The sequence below is a fragment of the Lates calcarifer genome, linkage group LG6, assembly GCF_001640805.2.
Source record: "Lates calcarifer isolate ASB-BC8 linkage group LG6, TLL_Latcal_v3, whole genome shotgun sequence".
NCBI lineage: Eukaryota > Metazoa > Chordata > Actinopteri > Centropomidae > Lates > Lates calcarifer.
Genome location: NC_066838.1, coordinates 8,160,990 through 8,179,836, shown reverse-complemented (window position 1 = coordinate 8,179,836; position 18,847 = coordinate 8,160,990). Strand labels below are relative to the sequence as shown.

The following is an 18,847-nucleotide window of genomic DNA, read 5'->3' as shown; positions in this document are numbered from 1 at the left end:
GTAGAAATTTAAGCCACTGTAACACATGAAACAGCACTGTCTGACTTTTTTTTTCTGGTTGCAGCAGAGGTTTATTCTGCTTTCTCACACATGACATGAGGCTGAGTGTTTGAAATTCAAGAAAGCACTTTTGAAAAACACACTTACAAAGGTGCATTTCAAACATGCAAAATACAAAACTATAGAAAACAATTCTAAGAGATAGTTTAGATAATGAATATTCTTCCTCATTTCTCATCCCACCACTGCTCATTAAACACACTGCTCTAAAAAAATGAGAAAGAAAAACATCGGCCTGCGCTCTCTTGCGATTGATTTGCTCGCTATATTTGTTTTATGTATTATGAAAAAATATCATGACCTTTTACATGTTCAGCCCTGAGGTGTTAGAGCTAACATTCCTGGAAATGGCAGTAGTTCTCAGGAAGTTCCTGCGTCACCTTTCTTTAACATCAGTGCCATAGAAAATTTGCAAGAGACTTTTCTGGATGAAACTACGTTCTTAAAAGGGGGTAAAGAGATGAGAAAGGTTAAAAAAAGAAAGACAAGGTAAGAGATGAAGGAGTGAGATGGAGGTGAAGAGAGGAGGGGAAAGGATTAGAATGAGAGATGAAGCACAGAGGCTAACTGCAAGTGTCAGAAACTAATGCTTTAATAACAAACACTGATTTTAAATTTGCCACAGTGCAACAAAGTGTCAGCCTGGTGATGACAACCAGCAACCCGCAAGCCACCTCATCCAGGGTTATGTAATTACATTAGGGCTATTTAATCATCTAATTCCACGCTATCAAACTCTCATTTACAGATTCAAATCTTGACATGTGTATATATAGGCCAGATCAGATATAACCAGGTGAAATCTTTGAAGGTGTGGACCTATTTCACAGCACTACTGCCCTCGTAAAGTGAGAAGGATGAAGGCTGAGGCAATGTCTGTCAGTGAAACACCCTCAAGAAAAAAAAATCCATCCTCAAAGTTCGGGGACACTTTAACATCAGCCTGTGACATTTAGGATGAGGGTTTAAGGAAATTTTGATGTTCGATTTGACCATGCAACATCCACGTAAACACATCTGTCTGACCTCAACCTGCTGTGTGTACACCCATTTCATTTGGCAATTTCCTACATTCCCCAGAATGCTTTTCACTGGGTGTTTTTCTGTTTTGCCTTGATTGTACTCACAGGAAAAGGGGTGTATTTTTTCTACTTTTTATTTCATTTCAGGTTTTCAGTGAAGAACATGTGTTTATCTGCCTCTTCTGCAGATCACAGCCTGTATAATTTTTACGTGTCAGTGCAAAGTGGCAGCACTGACTACAAAACCCAATGTTCAAATTGGCCTTTCAGCGTTCTGCCATCAACATCAGTTGTAGCTTCCACTGGAAATATCCTAATGAGCTGATATCATACGATCTATCTTCAGCACCATGGACAGCTACATGTTGTTTTTTGCAAAGGGAAAAGTAGAATGTAGTGTATATGTTTTCTGAACTTGGCTAACCTGCACTTGACTTCACCTTTTCTTTTAAAAAACAAAAACATACCCTTTGGCAGAATGTTTGCGTGACACTGACAACGCCTTTAAAAAAGAGCTCTCTGACTTCAGACCACAGTTGTGATTCAGTGTGCAGCCTGTAATACCACTCACCATGGAGTCAGAAATGGAGTAGACCTAATTCAAATGAGAAAATCTTATTCTCAGTTTAGCTGAGGTAATGTGGGTCAGGAACAGCTGGATCCTGCTACTGATCCATTCTGCTGCCGTCTGCTCTGCAGTCCATTAATAGCCGCGTTTATGCACACGTGAACTGAATTATCTAATATTGTTCTCCAAACAGGGAAATAATGCAGCTTCGTCTGACTGTTCTGACAAGCTTGAAATGACCAGATGTTTTGCTAACTTCTATGGCCTGCTCACTGCATCTGAAATAAAGGCTTCTGATGGAAACCATTACATGGTAAATTAAGCAAATCAACTGTTTTTGTATTAAACTGGTGTAAGTTTCTTGGTGCTTAAGCTGATGAAAATTATGACAGGATTGTATGAGAAGAGTTTAAATACATGTGCCAGTGTGTGGCATACTGTAACCCTGCGTTTTATTAAAACAGAGGAGGTGGAGATCAGGATTTCATCTGCATTTTTTAAATTACTCAGCTTGAGGGGAGCGCTACAACAGTTATACAATTTCCTGTATGTCACACACAATATCTGAAATGCTGTAAATTGGATTTTCACAAGCCCTCTGAGAATTATTCATTTCATTGATGAACTGTGGTATTTTCTGGCATTTCCTGGGAGGAACATTATAATGTTTGTTTGCATGTTGGATTTCCTGGAAATGATTTCACCAGTGTGTTCTTACATCTCTAAAACCACAAACATCAGCCCATTGAGGCCTTTGGATTTGTTTCGTGTTGTGTTTTTTTTCTTCCTCTTATTCATGTGTCAGTTGTAAGAACTGATACTCAAAGCTTGAACAACAACTACAGCTTAGCAATAAAGTGATGCATCTGTTGCTGGTGGCATAATACCATTTATCAGGGATGACACATGTTTACTGTTGCTATAATGATTTTGAAGGCAGTAGTGTGCCGGTTTAGTGTTACGTTTTATTCTTAGTCACCTTGGTAACACCAAAACTAACACCTGTTTAAGTGGCTCTGTCTTTGTGTCAGATGTGTGTGTGTGTCTGTGTGTGTGTGTGTGTGGATGCAAACATGTGTGCTTGCTCAGCCAGTCGACTGGCTTCTGTGTACTGAGGGATCAATAACCGGCTGACTCCTCGCGGGAAGTCTCCTTGCTGCCTCGAGCCTCCAGGCAGGGGCCCGCGTGCTTTCTGTCTGTGTGGGTTTCCATGGGAACAGTCAGTGAAAGTGTGTGTGCATGTGTGTGTGTGAGGTTGAGGGGGTACACTGAGACTGGTGGATTAGTGCTGCTGCTGCTGTGTGTGTATGTGTGTGCGTGTGAGAGAGAGAGAGAGACAGAGCAGGTGAACACAGGGGCTGAGGGAGATGACAAAAAAGGAACGATAAAAAGAAGGAGGTACATAAAAAACACACACATGCACATACCACACACACACACACACACAAGTATACACATACATAAAGAGACAGATACACAACATCAAGAAAAAGCCAAGAATACAAAAAAAGAGAGAATCTTCACAGATGAGTTCATCTTGGGTCCTCATTGCCTTTCTCCTCTCGCATAACACTCTCCTCTAAGTGCCTGCTGCCATCGGCCTTTTGCCTCGCTGTTGATCCCACTGGGGGGTTATGGTGGGGGTTGTGAATGTGGTTGGGCAGGCCACAGGCTGTCTACCCCCCCTCCTAACAACCCACCCTCCCCTCAACCCCTAAAAAACCCGGGGAGATCCTGAGCGGCAGGCCAGCAGGTGGCCACTGGCCTGCTGCTCATCTGTCCGGTTTGGAAGTGATGCAGCCATGATGCATATTCAACACAGGACGAGGGTGATAGAGGTGGGACTGTGTGTGTGTGTGTGTGTGTGAGTGTGAGAGAGAGAGAGAGAGAGAGAGAGAGGGAGGCAGGCATCTCCTGCCATTCAGACAGGCAGTCAATGACAGAGGAGCCACTTGCTGGAAAGGCCCTCCTCTCTCTCCACACACACACACACACACACACACACACAGGACGGCATATGGCGGCAGCTGCCCAGCACGTGTCGCGATTGTGTGAATTAGAAGCAGTATGGTGCGCGCATGAATAATGAGCCTCGCCTCTCCGCGGGGACGCGCCTCACTTGATGAATAGATGAAAGAATTATGGAAAGGAAAGAGGTGAAAACCTCCAACAGAGTTGCTTCTCCTCCTGTGATCCATAACTGTTGATTTAACAGCTGGCTACTCATTTCATCATTAGACCCTCTGTCCTCAGCTCCTCTTCTCTCACTCTCTCTTGTTCACATTCAATTAGGTCATTTTATTCCTTTTCAGTTTGAACACGGTTTCAGGTGTTTGCCCTGTAAGAGGAGATTAGGCTGCAAAACTCAGTGTCATTACATAATGGAATGCTCTTAACCTTTTTAGCTGGTTACTTCTTCAAACAAAGGTCACGTCTATGTATGATCCACACTGACATGTATATGTATATGTATGTACAAATCTTTTTTTTTAAAATCATGTTCAGATTGTGTTGGTCAAAGTTAACCCCAAAACAACTACTGCTTGATCATGATAATAGTCTTGACTCAGGATCTACATATTGGATTTTTTGAGAAACTTTCAACTGCACTTCAAGCTCTTCATTAGTGGATGGATGCTAAGTAGTAAACGTGCTTCAGTCCTTGGCGCCCTATTGTGACTTGCGACTGCATTAATAGTTACTCTTTGCTAAAGTACTGATAAACTTTCCAACAACACACACTTTTATATATTCGCAGTGTAATTAATGTTTTGGTTATATTTTGGTACTGAAACTCCTGGATATGCCTTTGGCTCAGTGGTTTTAATTGTGAGAATTGCTGTTGCCATGGTGACTGATGAAAAACGGACTTCCTTGTTCCTTTCTCAACAATGATTCATTTTATGTTTCCTACATTTCATTTCTAAGAAATTGTACGCCACAAAGGTAATTTGTAGCAATAAATAAATATAAGAGTATATAAAAGATGACTTTCACATATCAGCGTCAACATAAATCGCAACTCTTTAACTTGGCATCATTTGTTCTTTGGATTATTTTAGCGTACAGTTTGGTAAATACGACCACAATTGAACGCACCACGGGTCAGCAGCATTGAGAAGTTCACTAATGAGCCTTTTCTGTCGTCTTTTGTGCTGTTTTCCAACCCCATAATAACAGATACCTGTGAGTATAGAGTAATATGACTTTATGCATCTTGAAAACGTTTTTCCTGCAAACTGTGGTAAACGTAAAACCGAGCACTGTCAACCGTGTAAGCACGTCTTTGTCATTTCTGTGGTGGAATTAGCACTAGCTAGCTAACGTTAAATGTCAACAAAGGCATGTGCGGCTGTATACTTTGTGTTGTCCAGAGGATGCTTGATGTTATCTATGCCAAGATTTTAATACTATCCTAAAATTTGACAGACAGTAACTCCTCGTAACTTCTTGATAAGCTAGCAAGCAACACAACAAACAAAAGTGTGAAAAACAGACTGAATGCTAAACTACAATATAACTTTATTAGTTTGTCTCTGTAATTCCGCTTAGTTAGAAATTTAACATGCAAAAGAGGAATAAGTCAAAAATAGTCTGCAGATATTAAAAATAGCTGTTTCCAACAAGCGTTGTTAAGTCTTTTTTTCTAGGGCTGATCGAGGCAGTTTTTTGACAGATGTGTATCAGTATGAAGCCTGAGCTCTTAATACAAATCTTGGGTGTAAAATATATGTTAATGAATTTTCTATTGTATTGTTACCTTTACCTAATTAGTTAGATGACAGATGTCATGAGGAAACATAAAGTTGTTTTGCCGTCTAGAGAGTTTAACACTGCAGACAGACAGGACAAAAGTGGTCTAGTCCAACAGACCTGAAACCAACTGCTCCAGCCCACAAGCTAACACAAGTTGTGTGTATGTTACTTGCACAGTGCATCTGGTTAGCCAAAGAGAGACAGGTATTTTCTGTAGAGCTTGTGGACCAAGCAGGAGATAAACACAGTGAGCATTGGACTTGTATTGTTGCAGGTGATGAGCCTGAGGACTCTGGTGGGAAGCCAGTGTAGCTTTGATTCTGCTGGATGTGTAAGTAATGCTGGCCTCAGAAATTTGAAACTACTTCATACCCAGGCTTTGTTGTGGAAACATTGTTTCAGGTTCTCCTTTGTGCTCCTCAAGGATAATTTAATGCAGGTCGTATTTGTGCTCCAGCTTTTCATTTTCTATATCTTGCCTCCTGTTGCTCACTATATAGGCTCTGTGTTTAGACCTCGAAATGTTATAAATGTAGTGGATAATCTATGTCATGTATGTATATCAAAATTAATGATATAACCAAAGCAGCTTACAATATATTTAATTTTGTGATGATGGTAAATGCCAGTAGGCTTCTCCCGCATCCACAACCTCCCTGTGTCTGCATTTTCTCTCCATTTCAATCCTTTGTTTTCCTTCCCTCACCTTGTCTCTGTGGTCTCTCAGATCTTTTCATCAGCCTCTCACTCTATTTCATGCTGTCTTTGTTCCTGTTGTCCTACTCTCTCTCTCTCTCTCTCCCCCTCACTTTATTACCACTGGCGTCCAATTGGCCGACATCGTAGTAGCTCCAACCCAAAATGATGTCATTAATTATTTGGGTAGAGATTATGTAGTTAAGCTCTTCTGTGTGTGCCCTTGTGTGCGCGCCTCAGTGAGTGTGTATGCATGTATGTGTGTGCTGTGTGTATGCTGTGTTCTATTGGTCTGGTGGCCACATTATTAGATTCAGACGAGAGCAGAGAGCCTGCATGCATGGGCAATTTGTTTGTTAAACTGTTGACCTACTGCTATTTTGCTGATGCAATGCAAACAACGCAAGAACAACAAACAATCAGACAAACAAATAATATCCCCTCTGAATCCCTCCAGGTGCAAAAGACAATACGGAAACAAAACAAACAAAAAGCGAAATAAATGTTGCTTTATATCAAAAGATCAAACACCTCCAGCAGAGATCTTTGATATGAGAAAAGAGCAGGAGGTTGAATCACACACGTGCGCATGAACAGTATTTCCATGGCACACTCTGTTTTATTCAGGTCACAGAGTTTTGTTTATGAAAAGACTCATGAGAGAGAGCGATGAGGGAGGACCAGCAACAATGAAAATGAAAGGAGAGTGCAGAAGACAGTTGGAGAAAGAGGTGATGTATTGAAACTGAAATAAAGAAAATTAGATTAAAAACAAAACAGTCACAGGTGAAGAAGTTAATACAGGGAGCGATTCGGGGTGTGAAGTTCAGCACAGACGCACATGATGGACCAGATAAACAAATGTGTTTCAGGACACTGTCAGTTAGTGCCAGGGCCAGATTGTGATTCATCATACCGTGTGTGTGTGTGTGTGTGTGTGTGTGTGTGTGTGTGTGTGTGTGTGTGTGTGTGTGTGTGTGTGAGGGGAGGGGCCTGGAGAGGAGGGCAGAGTGGTTTATAGGCCAGCTGTGTGTAGTCTTTTAGTCAGTCAGTGACCTAAATCACAGAATGAAAAGAGCGAGGGAGAATGAGAAGGGAAAAGCAAGAGAGTGTGTGTGTGTGTGGGGGGGGGGGGGTTCATAGATACATGGATGTGGAGGGGAGATATAAACTAAGAAGGAGTAAGTAAAAGATGGAAACAGAAGGAGGAAAAAAGGTTAAGATACAAAGGTTGAGGAGAAATGAAAGGAGAAATAAAAAAAAGGATGTTGACAGGGAAGGAAGCAGGAAGGAGTTGGGGTTTAAGCAAAGAAGGAGAGAAGAGGAGAGTGAGAGAGATGACATTTATGAAGCTGAAATTATGCAGCACTGATATAAATATCTGGGCTTGTTATTCCTTGTTTGCCTGCTTTACATTTCCTGAGCAAAAAACTTCCTAACCACCATGGTGGCTCACTACACAAACACACAGCCGCTCCCTGCAGCCACAGCTTTCTCTCTCTGTGACTAAACACAGTATCACACCACTTGAAGAACAAATGCCAAGCTGTAAAGTTGACACATAGGGGGATAATTAGCTGCATTTGGATAGTAAAGTGCCCTTGACACAAAATGCTACATTAAGAATTTATCACTACGTTGTAAATGAAAGAAGAAATTAAAGTTTTTAAATAATTAAAATGCAGAAATTGTGTTAAGGCTCATTATACACAGAGATTCGTACCAACACACACACCAACATACAGATCAGAGAGGGAGGAACTGTCATATTTCCCTCTGTTGTAAATATTATCATGGTCAAATAATTACATGTCTGATTCAGAGCAGGGAAGCACACTAAGGGGGGATTAGAAACAAGGGCAGAATCTATTAGCATCACTTTCAGGCTTCACATCTGCTCGCTGCCCCGCCAGCTCAGGACCACAGCGCTGCCGGGGCTTCTGCACAACGATAGTTCAGGCACAGTTTGAGCTTTTGGTCTGATATTGAAGAAAAGAAGAAAATGTCAAATATTTTTGTTTGTTGGCTTGAAAAATGGCTCTGTTTATAGCTAGTTTGTAGCTTGCTGCTTCGTGGAGAGCAGAGGCTTTGGCCAGGTTTGACTGATGTTAGTTACAATGCAGTGACAGGTTTTCATGGTTTACAAGTGTGAAATTCAATTTTTACTCTTGCTTAAAATAGTTTTGAAAAGGTTTCTGCTAATGCAGTGTTTTCTCTGATATTGCTCCACAATCTGGGCAGCTGCTGCCAGGTGTGAATGTGTTAAACCGTGTAGAAATGTACGGTGCTACTAAAAAAGAGCATGCTTGATCAGCAAAACCTTTTCCCCAGGTATCAAAAGAGATCAAAAAGTTTCAGGTTCTGGTTCTTCTTGCAAATGTTGGTATCATTCTCAAGACTTTCTTCTTCTTTCCTTGGTCTAAAGGTTTTTCTTGTAAGGATAATTGGTCAACTGACCACCCATTAGCTTTGTGATTAGCTCTGTTGCTAACAGCATTTAAAAATATGACATTCTCATGTGAGAGGCATTGCAGTGTAGTACTTTTTATGCAGATTCAGGGCTCACAGGCAGCAACCACAATTATAATCCACTCCCACTTCTGCTTGGCTTTGCCATATTTCCAGCTGAGTAGCCAGACACGATATAAATGTTTTGAGGCGTGATGAATATGATACACGGAGCACCAGACTGCTCAACTAATTCAAATGAGTCAAAAATTTGAATAATTTATTTTTTCCTCTTTGTGATACAAGATTTAAAAAACAGTTGGAGCAGCTTGTGAAGCACCTAACACTTAAGGTCTCATTATTAAGTCTACATGGCTTGATTTTCAAGTATACAGTACCGTGGAGTGTTATGCAAATTCATATAATTAAATGGAAATGTGTTAATTTAAAAATGTTTAAGTCCTTGGTGTTCACAAGATACTGAGTGACAAACAAAAACTGCTCAACTAATTCAACTAAATGAGAAATCTGTTTGAAACTGGTCCATGAGGCCAACAGGTTAAATGGTGCGAACTTGCCTAATTGGACAGATTTCACTGATTGTTTGGTAAAAGGAGCCAGTTGAGGCCATGTCCAGTTTGTCTAATGCATTGACTGGAATTAGTCCAAAACAGCCTGTGATGGATTTATAACCACTCAAACCAAATGAAATTTGAATAATGTTGTCATTTAATGGCTTTATTCATATGATTACCTAAATGCTGAAAAAGTGAGATTGTTATAATAGAACCTCTAGATTTGTCTGGATTTGTCATAATAGAGCCTCTGCAACACAACTGAAACTGCATTAAATGCTTTTAGCTTAGCACATCTGGTGGTGATGTGGTGTAGTAGCTGCCTTCCAAACAACTGACCCAGGTTCAATTCCTGGCCTTTGCAAAAAGTTCCTTTTTGGGGCTGAGAGGTTAGAGACCAAAAAGGTCAGTGGTTCAATTCACTGGACTACAAAAAATGTGAGCACAGGCAGTGAATGAACCTCAATATCCACAACTGAAGTGCCCTTGAGCAAGGCACCCCCAAACTGCTCCCCTGTGTATTCACTGCTCACAGATGAGTTAAATACACAGGTCACATTCTTGTATTTGTAAAAACATACTTGGCTAATAAAGGATTCTTCTTCTTGCCTTAATATACAGCAGTGGCCCACATTGCTCAATACTCAGTTGTAGAGAAAACACTGATTTGGAGAATTTAAAGGCTTTGTCTACATTTGTTTAGTTAAAATGTGAAGACATTTAACTATTTATCACATAAATATGAACATATCTCAACAATATTGTGTTTTTAGATCAAGACAGTATCAGCTATTATGCAGATATCATTGACCTGTTTGTAGCATGTTAGAGTCAATGCAAGTGTGAATCATGTTTAATCATGCAGAAAGTATAGATCAATTCCAGATCTTGAATTCCAAATTTGGAAATGTAAAAAAAATCCTCCAGAGCCCTTTAAAAAGCTACAGATCTCTATTCTTTGCTTGCATAGTTTGTAAGCAATAATAGATAATAATAGATAATAAATAACATATGCAAACGTGTTATTTACAGGTGTGTTTATGTGTTAAGTTACAGGCTCACAGCACTGGGTCCCAACCCAACTCAAACTCTCTAAGAAAACAAGGAAAAGCTCTGCAAAAACAATGTAAAAAACCTCAGGAGGCAATTCAAAGAGAGCTCCCTTCTCCTCAGACAGCCAGGTGGTTATTACACAATGTGAGCAAAAATTTCAAAAAGGATTGAAAGAAATGCAAAATACAACAATGTCAATGTTATCCAATAATAAGATTTATTAAATCCAGTGCTCATGTCGTAAATCCAGCACAACAGCACCAGGAATTACACTCATATTGGACAATTTTGCAGCGTAAAATTTATGTCCAGTGCCAACTTACTGTGCCAGTGCAGGAGGTATCCTTTACATAGTAAAGCAGAGAGAAAGGGTGTGCAGTACAGGGTGGTGGATGGTTGTGTAGTGTGACTAATTTCATGTCTCATCACAGACCAACAATTAATGGCAGCCTTTTTTTTCCTCCTTTCTGTTTTCATTGTCAGCACTGAGAAGCCAAACAGTATAATGCGACAAGAAAGAGGGGGAGAGTGTTTGGAAGGCACATGACATTTTCCATGAAACCGGTTCCAATCCACAACACTGTGAGTATGTGGCAGGCATCATATCCCACTGAGCCAGCAGGACATTCAGGAACCCAGATTGGTTGTAAATTAGTTACACATGGTTACAGGGACAGACCTCCATGTTGGACAGAGCAACAACACTCCACAAAGCAATCTTTACTGCAATTATGCTTATGACAGTGATGCAGTTTGATATTCTGCACATCTTTGAAAATACAAAGAATATCTCCAGAGGCATAATGGCCTTTATACAGCAGCATATCTACATAACAATGCATGTGCAAGTACTTACCTTATAGAAAACATACAGGACATAGAATGAATTACAATAGGAATACACAAAAACAGCAGCTAAGACACATCTTTGATCAGTCAGATTTTAAAATAAAGCTGGAAAGCAAACAGTAAAGTGATTTCATGTGTACGGTTTCAGTGCACTGTGCCTGTAAAACACTTTGAATTGTGTTATGAATGAAAGCTGCTCTATAAATAAACCTGCCAGGGTTCCCCTGATTAGTATTGGTATGTCCCATATGTCAAAATCTGGTTTCTTGTATGTTTTGTATTTTATACCCCCTCCCTTCCTCTTACAACAAAGAAATGCACAGAAATTAGATGTTTTGTTCTCTCTTCACTTTTCAGTTCATTTTCTCTCCAGACCATAGTCCACCAATGTCAGCCTGTTTCTGTGAACAAGATGAGAAGAGTTGTGCAAAATGCTTTGTATAAGCTTGCTCTGATTTTTAGCAGTTCACTGCTAAATTGCCTCTCTCTTTTTCCCTGTCTCACACACATCACTTTTTGGATCAGTGCATCATTTCTCTCTGCCTTACTCAGTCTGGATTTCACTGAACATTTCTTCACATCCCTCCTACAGATGCACATGCAGTAATAATAAAAGAGAGACACTCAGCAGATCAGACAACCAAACTGGTAATCAACCTCTAAACCAAATCTGTAATCTGACTCCAAGTACCACTCATCACTGGATCCCGTTCAGTTTCTGTTTCAGTCTGGACTCGGGTCAAACTGTATTCGCATTCAGATCAGCATAGCTTTGTGCAGTGCTGGCTCCGGGTTCCTCCATCACCCAGTCTGTCTGTTTGGCACCAGGCGAGTTGCTCTGCAGCCAGAGCTCAGATGGAAATCACACCAAATTGGATCAATATTGAATCCAGCAGGGAGAGCTGTGTCTTATTACAGCACACTATTGGAAAGTTAGGCTCCTGATTACCTGCAATAGGATTACAATAATGCACAGGGAGAAAAAAAGAGAACTGCACTTTAACAATCTAATTTTACTCACATGGTTAGAGAAAAAGCAGTAGGTGGTAATCAGACTGTATTGGATCAGTATTTAATCCAACTGGATGACTGAGTCTTTTAACTGGACAGAATTAGGAAGTCACTCATTTTCTGTAATAGGATTACAGGATTACTGGAAATCTGGTTACAAAAAAATAGTATGATACATTTTCTAAAGAAGGTTTAAAGTCTATAGCCATGCTAGCAGCCTGTAATGTTCATTTTTAGGCCATTACACAGCCTTAAACACATTTTTTACATGGATGACAAATGAAGACATTTTTGCTGCTCTCATTTCTTTACCCCTAGAGGGTTGACTTAAGTTTGACCTAAGGATGGCACCATAGGAAAGGTCATGCCACCTAAAGCAGAGAGGTTGAACCTCTGTACATGGCCATTTTACTGTAGGGCATCTCACACTGAACTTGATAGCCTCAGCTTTTCTTAGTGCCTGGTTATTCCACACAGTGACAGTGATTAAATATTTAATATGACAGCCCTCAAAGGTCAGCAGTGTCACAATGATTTTCAATTGGTCCAGTGTGCAAATTCACCAGAGTTGAACTTAAGCTCAGCACAGATTTAATGCTGTTCTCTGAAGAAATCCACTGATTGCAGCAGTACCACTGAAATTATGTGATTTCTGTGTGAAATGTTATAAATGTGGCTGGGCTCATACAACATTAATCAGTCTAACCTGTACTGACTGTCAGGCTTGGCTATACTGAGCTTCAGCTGGACTTAAGCTTACAGAAAGTCACGGTCCGTATTAGGACTGGTTTTCCACACATTCCTTGGCTATAAACCCCCCCCCCCCCAAATAATTTCATTGGAAATTGTAAAACAACAAAAACATGACACGTAGTATTTTTTTGGGACTACTTGTGCATTAAAAACCTGCACCACTTACCAAGGCATCATCATCATCAATCATATTTAAAAATATAAATGTTGTTAGCAGATGATTCAACTAAGTACAGACATCCACTTTAATTTTCACTTTGAGCACATGCAGGGCAGCAACTGAAATTCTGCTTGCAAATTCTTCTGAACTGCTTGTGTTGACAAGACATCAGCCTTATATCTGCAGACAGCCAGTTAACTAGTGTTAGTTTCCCAGCAGGAACAGACTGAATAAAGCAGAGTCCACACACTGTTCATTTGATGGAAAAAAAGAGAAAAAAGAAAGAAAACTGGTTTACCAGCAGCACCCCTCTGAGCTGCAGTAGTGATTTGCAGCAGTATTTCACTGTATTCCTGCTTGTGTGCAGTAAAAAGTTATGCCTCAGTGGAAGAGACATCTACAGAAGCTGCTTCAGAATAAAATCAACTGCATTGGGTTTTGCGTCAATTCCAATACAGTGTCATTTGTGACATTAGGAAGTTTCATTGCATCTATTACTTTTATTGCAATCCCTTGTGTCCAGAAACATAAGGCAAGCTCCTCAGCTGTTCTGACACAAGAATAAAAGATCCTGATGTTTAAGTCTTTGTGTCACAGATCTGATCAGACTCACTCACTCGTCTAGGGGCCAGAGAAGCCAAGTAGGAAGTCTTTTGTCCTCTGCCATTGAGCTGCCATTCAGCAGAGCACTAATAACCCTCCATTTTACACACCTGTGCTTCTCTGTGATGGTGAAACCCCAAACTATTATAATAGTTAACCTGTTATACCTTATATAGGGCAATTTCCATACATATTTCAGTCATTCATTTGACAGTCTAATTGAAGCTACCACCAGTGTACTTTATACGGTGGAAAACCAACCGTACAGGGATATAGAGGGAGTAGACTTATCTTTTAAACATAATCACTGAATCAGTGAACATGGCAAGGCCTTGAGACGTACATTAGAGCGGAACAGAGGGGACTGCTCAACAAAACATAGGGAACATCTCATCTGGTATTCTTTATAGGTATCACTAGACTGCAAGGCATTATGGTGCATTTACATTTCCACATTTACATTTTAGCCTCGTAATAGCACCCAGCCACTTACCATAAGTGCATTCAGCAGGAGTTTGTTGAGAATCTAAAGATTATCATCTTATCGTAAAACCCTTTCAGACAGAGGACTGGGGCCCAGATGCAGAAATGAGCTTCCCTGAAAATATGGATGGAAAGTAGCCTCGTTTATCCCTCATTCACCACCTTTTATCACATGAAACATGAGAATGAAAGATGTTAGCCACCTCTGAGACCATCTCCATATGTGAGGGAGGGTCTGGTCTGGCAATTTACCTCAATTGTAGTTCATTCAACTCATTTTGATAACGGAAATGGCTTAATATAATGACTGTGTCCTGCGAGCACCAATAAAAGTCTTCCCCTTCTCCTATTCACCAGTCTGTCTGTGTGCTGTCCACCACCATTGGACCATTGTTGTGCAACAATCTACTATAGTTTGAGGTGTCCAGCATTATTGGCACTTATCTGCTCTTGGCAGTCATTCAGCAGGTTGAGCCTGTTGAATCAGTAGTGGAGGCAGTCAGTGAGAGAAAGTCATTGATTTCACCCATTCATTGCTGTGAGTTTACTTCCTCTTTTCTTTTTTCCTGGGCTGACAACACAGGCGGAAAACAAAGCATTCTCTGTGCTAGTTGCAACTTTTTCTATTCTTTGGCATGTTTTTGTTTTTTCTCTTTTCATCATGTCTGGTCTCCAGGTTTTTGTGTTTGGATCAGAATCTGACACAGACATCGAACGTGTGTGGAGGCTGGGCGTCGGCTGCAGTTTTTGCCGAGGGGTTTTATGAAAGGTGATCTGAGGCAACGTGAGGAGATGCAAAGTGTTTGATCATCTGGACTCTGTTGCTGTGAGTTCTTTGAGTTTGGTTTGGTGTATAAGCAATAACAACAATGTGAAATAGTGAGTACAGGAATGATCTTCTCTGATCAAAAGATCAAATAACATTGACTGTAGGGAATTTAAGTAGATCATGAAGAGAAATACCAGCTAGTGGATGTTTAGATTAAGTGACAAACCACCAAAGATACTTTTATTCTAAGTATTTGAGAAACAAAATGTGCATTTTTAAACTTGTTCTGAAATCCTTAAGCTCGAGTTGATCATCAATGTGATCTTAATACTGATCTTTCTATATGGGCCACATGGCCAGCAGTCATCTGCCCTATAAATAACTGCAGAAACAAAGTGGATGTGCAGAATCTGTGTGTGTTGTCTTCCTACAGTGAAAAGAGGAGTGTGAATCATGATTTATTATGAGCGGATGAGCAGATGCATAAGTGCTTACAGATGGATTCACATTGAAGCTCTGTCCTCTGGTGTAAATGGATGTGTATGAACTATGGCAGGTGTTATCACAGCCATGTGCCCCAGTGCTGAAGAGGAAATTATGTCCTGGTTAAATATTTAACAAAATGAGCCAGGCTGTGACACAGGCTAATGTAGAGAAGGGAGGAGTATGTGTATGTGCAGCAAGAAAACACAGTTTTATGTATGTTATTGTCCATTACTACTACATTTTTGTTGATCAATTGATTGCCAGAAAATCACCAATTGGTATTTTGATCTTCTTTTAAATAATGTAATAATTTAAATGATTTATTAAGCAAAAATTCCAAAGACACTTGTTTCAGCTTCTAAACTGAGGATTTGCTGCTTTTCCCTGTGTGTAAGTGCAGATGTCCATCAACAGGCAGGATTTACTCAAGTCAGGTTCAAGTGGAGCTTGACAGTCAAATCGTCAGACAACATTTGACAGGATCTTGTCTCTGCTGTGTGAAGTTTAGCATCCTTCTGTTCCTGAGTGATGTAACTTAGACTTGAGGAAGCCCCATCCTCATCAGACATGCTTGAATATTCGCAAGAAGTGTCACAGATCGTGTCACTCTTGCCAGTGATAATTCTGACTGATGCTGAGTTATGTCTGCACCTTTTTTATTTTATCAAGTAACCACAATGAAAGCAGAACGTAATTAAGTTCAATTTCTGATTAGTTTTTCCCCTCTTTCTTTTTTTCTCTTGCTGTTTTAATGATTGAAATTTCCGTCTGTTGTCTCATCAAATAGATTAAAGAGGAAAGACTTGATTTACGTCTCAGATTTGGTCAGAAATGGAGTTAAACTAAAACAGACATAATTTTTACCAAGCCTGAGTAGTCATAAATAAACCTTTAAACCCCATTAAGAATCAGTTTATTTCTCTAGGGGTGGTGATTTTAACATTATCTCTGCTTGTCAGTGAGTTTAACCCCAGCCATAGGGCATATACAAGTAATTTGTCACCTCTTCCCTACCAATAACCAATTACCAAATGCACTGGCTGTTTTGTAATTTTAATCATGTCCAGAGCGATGTCCTTGTATTTCAAAGTGATTCCTGATTATTTCTCCACAGGAAGATCTGCTTGTCCTTCTACGATTTATTTATCAGCTCAGTGTGAATTTTGACTAAGGATGTTGAAAATGTTTTTGCTAAACTACTATATGCCTGTGTTAAGGCCTTTCCACACTAGCGGCATGATGAATTAGCAAAAAGAAAATGTGAAATACTCACCTGTGAAGCTCTTCCACAGTCCTGGACATATTTTTGGATGTTGGTGGGACTTTCTGGTGGCGCTAAAGCCTAGATAAATCTGCCTCCGTCCAGGAAAAAATAATTTCACTTTTTTGCAGAATAATATTTGTATTCTGTACGAAAATGCTCATGACAAAAAGAAAAGTTGGGAAGGCCTTTATGTATGTTAACACCAACATCTAGGATTATTTGGAAACCAAAATGACAAAGGAAAAGGTTTAAACCATCAGGAGAGCAAGACTCCATAAAATCTAATCAAATGTGCTGCTGTAATGTCAGCTATGGGATAGTCCACGTCTATTACAGACCACATCCTGTAATTTCACAATGGTTAAGATACCATCTGGAATGATGTGTGAATATGTTATTCTCCACATCCCCCTGTAATGTTTATCCCATCTGAACGGGGCTGTATAATGTACAGTGTCCGCAGCTCTTCCACTTGTGTGTCTTAACTGGTAAAATAAGACGTAGCTTCAGACAAAACATCTTAGAGTGGGCATTGGACTGAGTGAAATAGGTTTGTGTGACTGTGGGAATGTGTGTTTCATGCCAGAATCAGAAAACTTCTCCCTCCACACACACACACACACACACACACACACACACACACACACACACACACAAACTGCAGAGTGCTTTCAGCTCAATGGGGGTTCATTACACACTCACACACACCCTTGACTCCCTGCTGCTCCTTCCCAGTCAGTAATGCTGGATATGCACTTTGATAGGATTGTGTGTGCGTGTGTATATGATGGCAAAGGAGATGGAGAAAATGAGCGTATTAGCATATGTGTGTGGCAGCGTGCATGTTTAAAGCGGTTGTGTGTGTGTGTGTTTGTGTGAGTGCTGGTAGGGGGCTTGGATGTGCATTTTTAGAGATACAGTATAATACAAGGACTTGAATAGCTAACTTGAAGATCAGTTGGGACGCTGACAGATTTTGCAGCATCCCAGTGACCTCAAGCAAAATTAGGTTAAATGCAGTTTCGTAGCTTAATGACATGCAATTCCAGGAAGTAAAGGAAGTTATATTAATATGAAAGCAGTGAAATGAAAAAAGCCTTGATAGCCTTCTGTTATACTGAGCTACTAAAAACAAAACCATTGGGCCATAACTCTTAGTGGAGAAATATTTTTACTAACCACTGCTGAGGGGCCTTTAATGGAGGCACTCAGATGAATAGCTCCCCCTCTGATCCAGTTACACAGGGTGATATGATCAAACTGTGATGTTCAGCTTGTTCCAGGTGTTAATTTATAGTGAAGTGTTTTAATTAACCTTGTTTCCCGAACTTTCCCTCTGATGGACTTGTGTAGTTTGACTTGGTTGTTGATTTCCAATATGTCCCTGAATGCCTCTCCCTCACGTCCAGACCTGAACTTTTATGTTTCCAAATACTCAGCTTCAAAAAAGGAGCTGCTCAGTGTAGAAAACAGAGATCTATGGTTGGAATGGGAAACTTTGTACATCTGGATGTGTGGAGTAACCTCAGGTAACCTTACTCAGATAAACAAGTAGATAAATCACACACACAAAACACAATTTAATGAGCAGAATGTACGTTTCTCTGTTCATTAACCTGCTTCATGCTCTCACTATCAATCAGACTTGATTTGTATAGCACTTTTTGTATAAAACAAAGTAATTAAGTATTTTGACTGAGGTATGTATCTGTTAGTCATAAACCTTACCTTCATAAAAAATACATATAAAATATATATAACCACAACAAATACATATTTAATGTTAATTGAGTATATTTCAGTAAAATATCTCACAATAAATTTTACTTGATATTTGATCATGGAGCAGCCAAAATATTTACCACTGTGTGAGAGAGCCAGGGCAGGAACTAGCTCAATGTTGTCAAAAGTAAGGCGACAAGTATTGTGCATGACCGAACGCACACTCCTTCACAGATCTGCTTCTATGCCTGGAATATTTTCCATCTTTCCGCATAAGAGTAGTGACTGAGAGGCCACAGTGAGTAAATGCAAGGTTTTCAAGGGCTGGCTTGACAATCCCAAATGTAAAGCCTGGTTAGCTAAAGACTCTTCACATGACAGCTCATACAGTGTTCAGGTGTCCTGACAAAGTTCACAGGTAGAACATGTTTTATGAATGTGAGGCATTTAACCAAACACCACAATTCAAAAATGCAGTTTTCTAAAATTCTCATGTCTCTTATAAGCTGGTAGTTTAAAGAGTAGAATAAAAACCTGTACAAAATTGCAGTAAACATGCAAGATAGGGA

General features: G+C 40.0%; 1 long non-coding RNA gene across 1 annotated transcript in view; it reads left to right on the top strand.

The window, feature by feature from the left end:
• The first annotated feature begins 4,752 nt into the window (after window positions 1–4,752).
• LOC108882557 (uncharacterized) overlaps window positions 4,753–18,847 on the top strand; it is a 26,946-nt gene continuing 12,851 nt past the window's right edge. The window contains exons 1-2 of the long non-coding RNA XR_001960811.2: window positions 4,753–4,836; window positions 10,662–10,760. This is a non-coding gene — a long non-coding RNA (uncharacterized LOC108882557). The remainder of the gene's footprint in view (window positions 4,837–10,661; window positions 10,761–18,847) is intronic.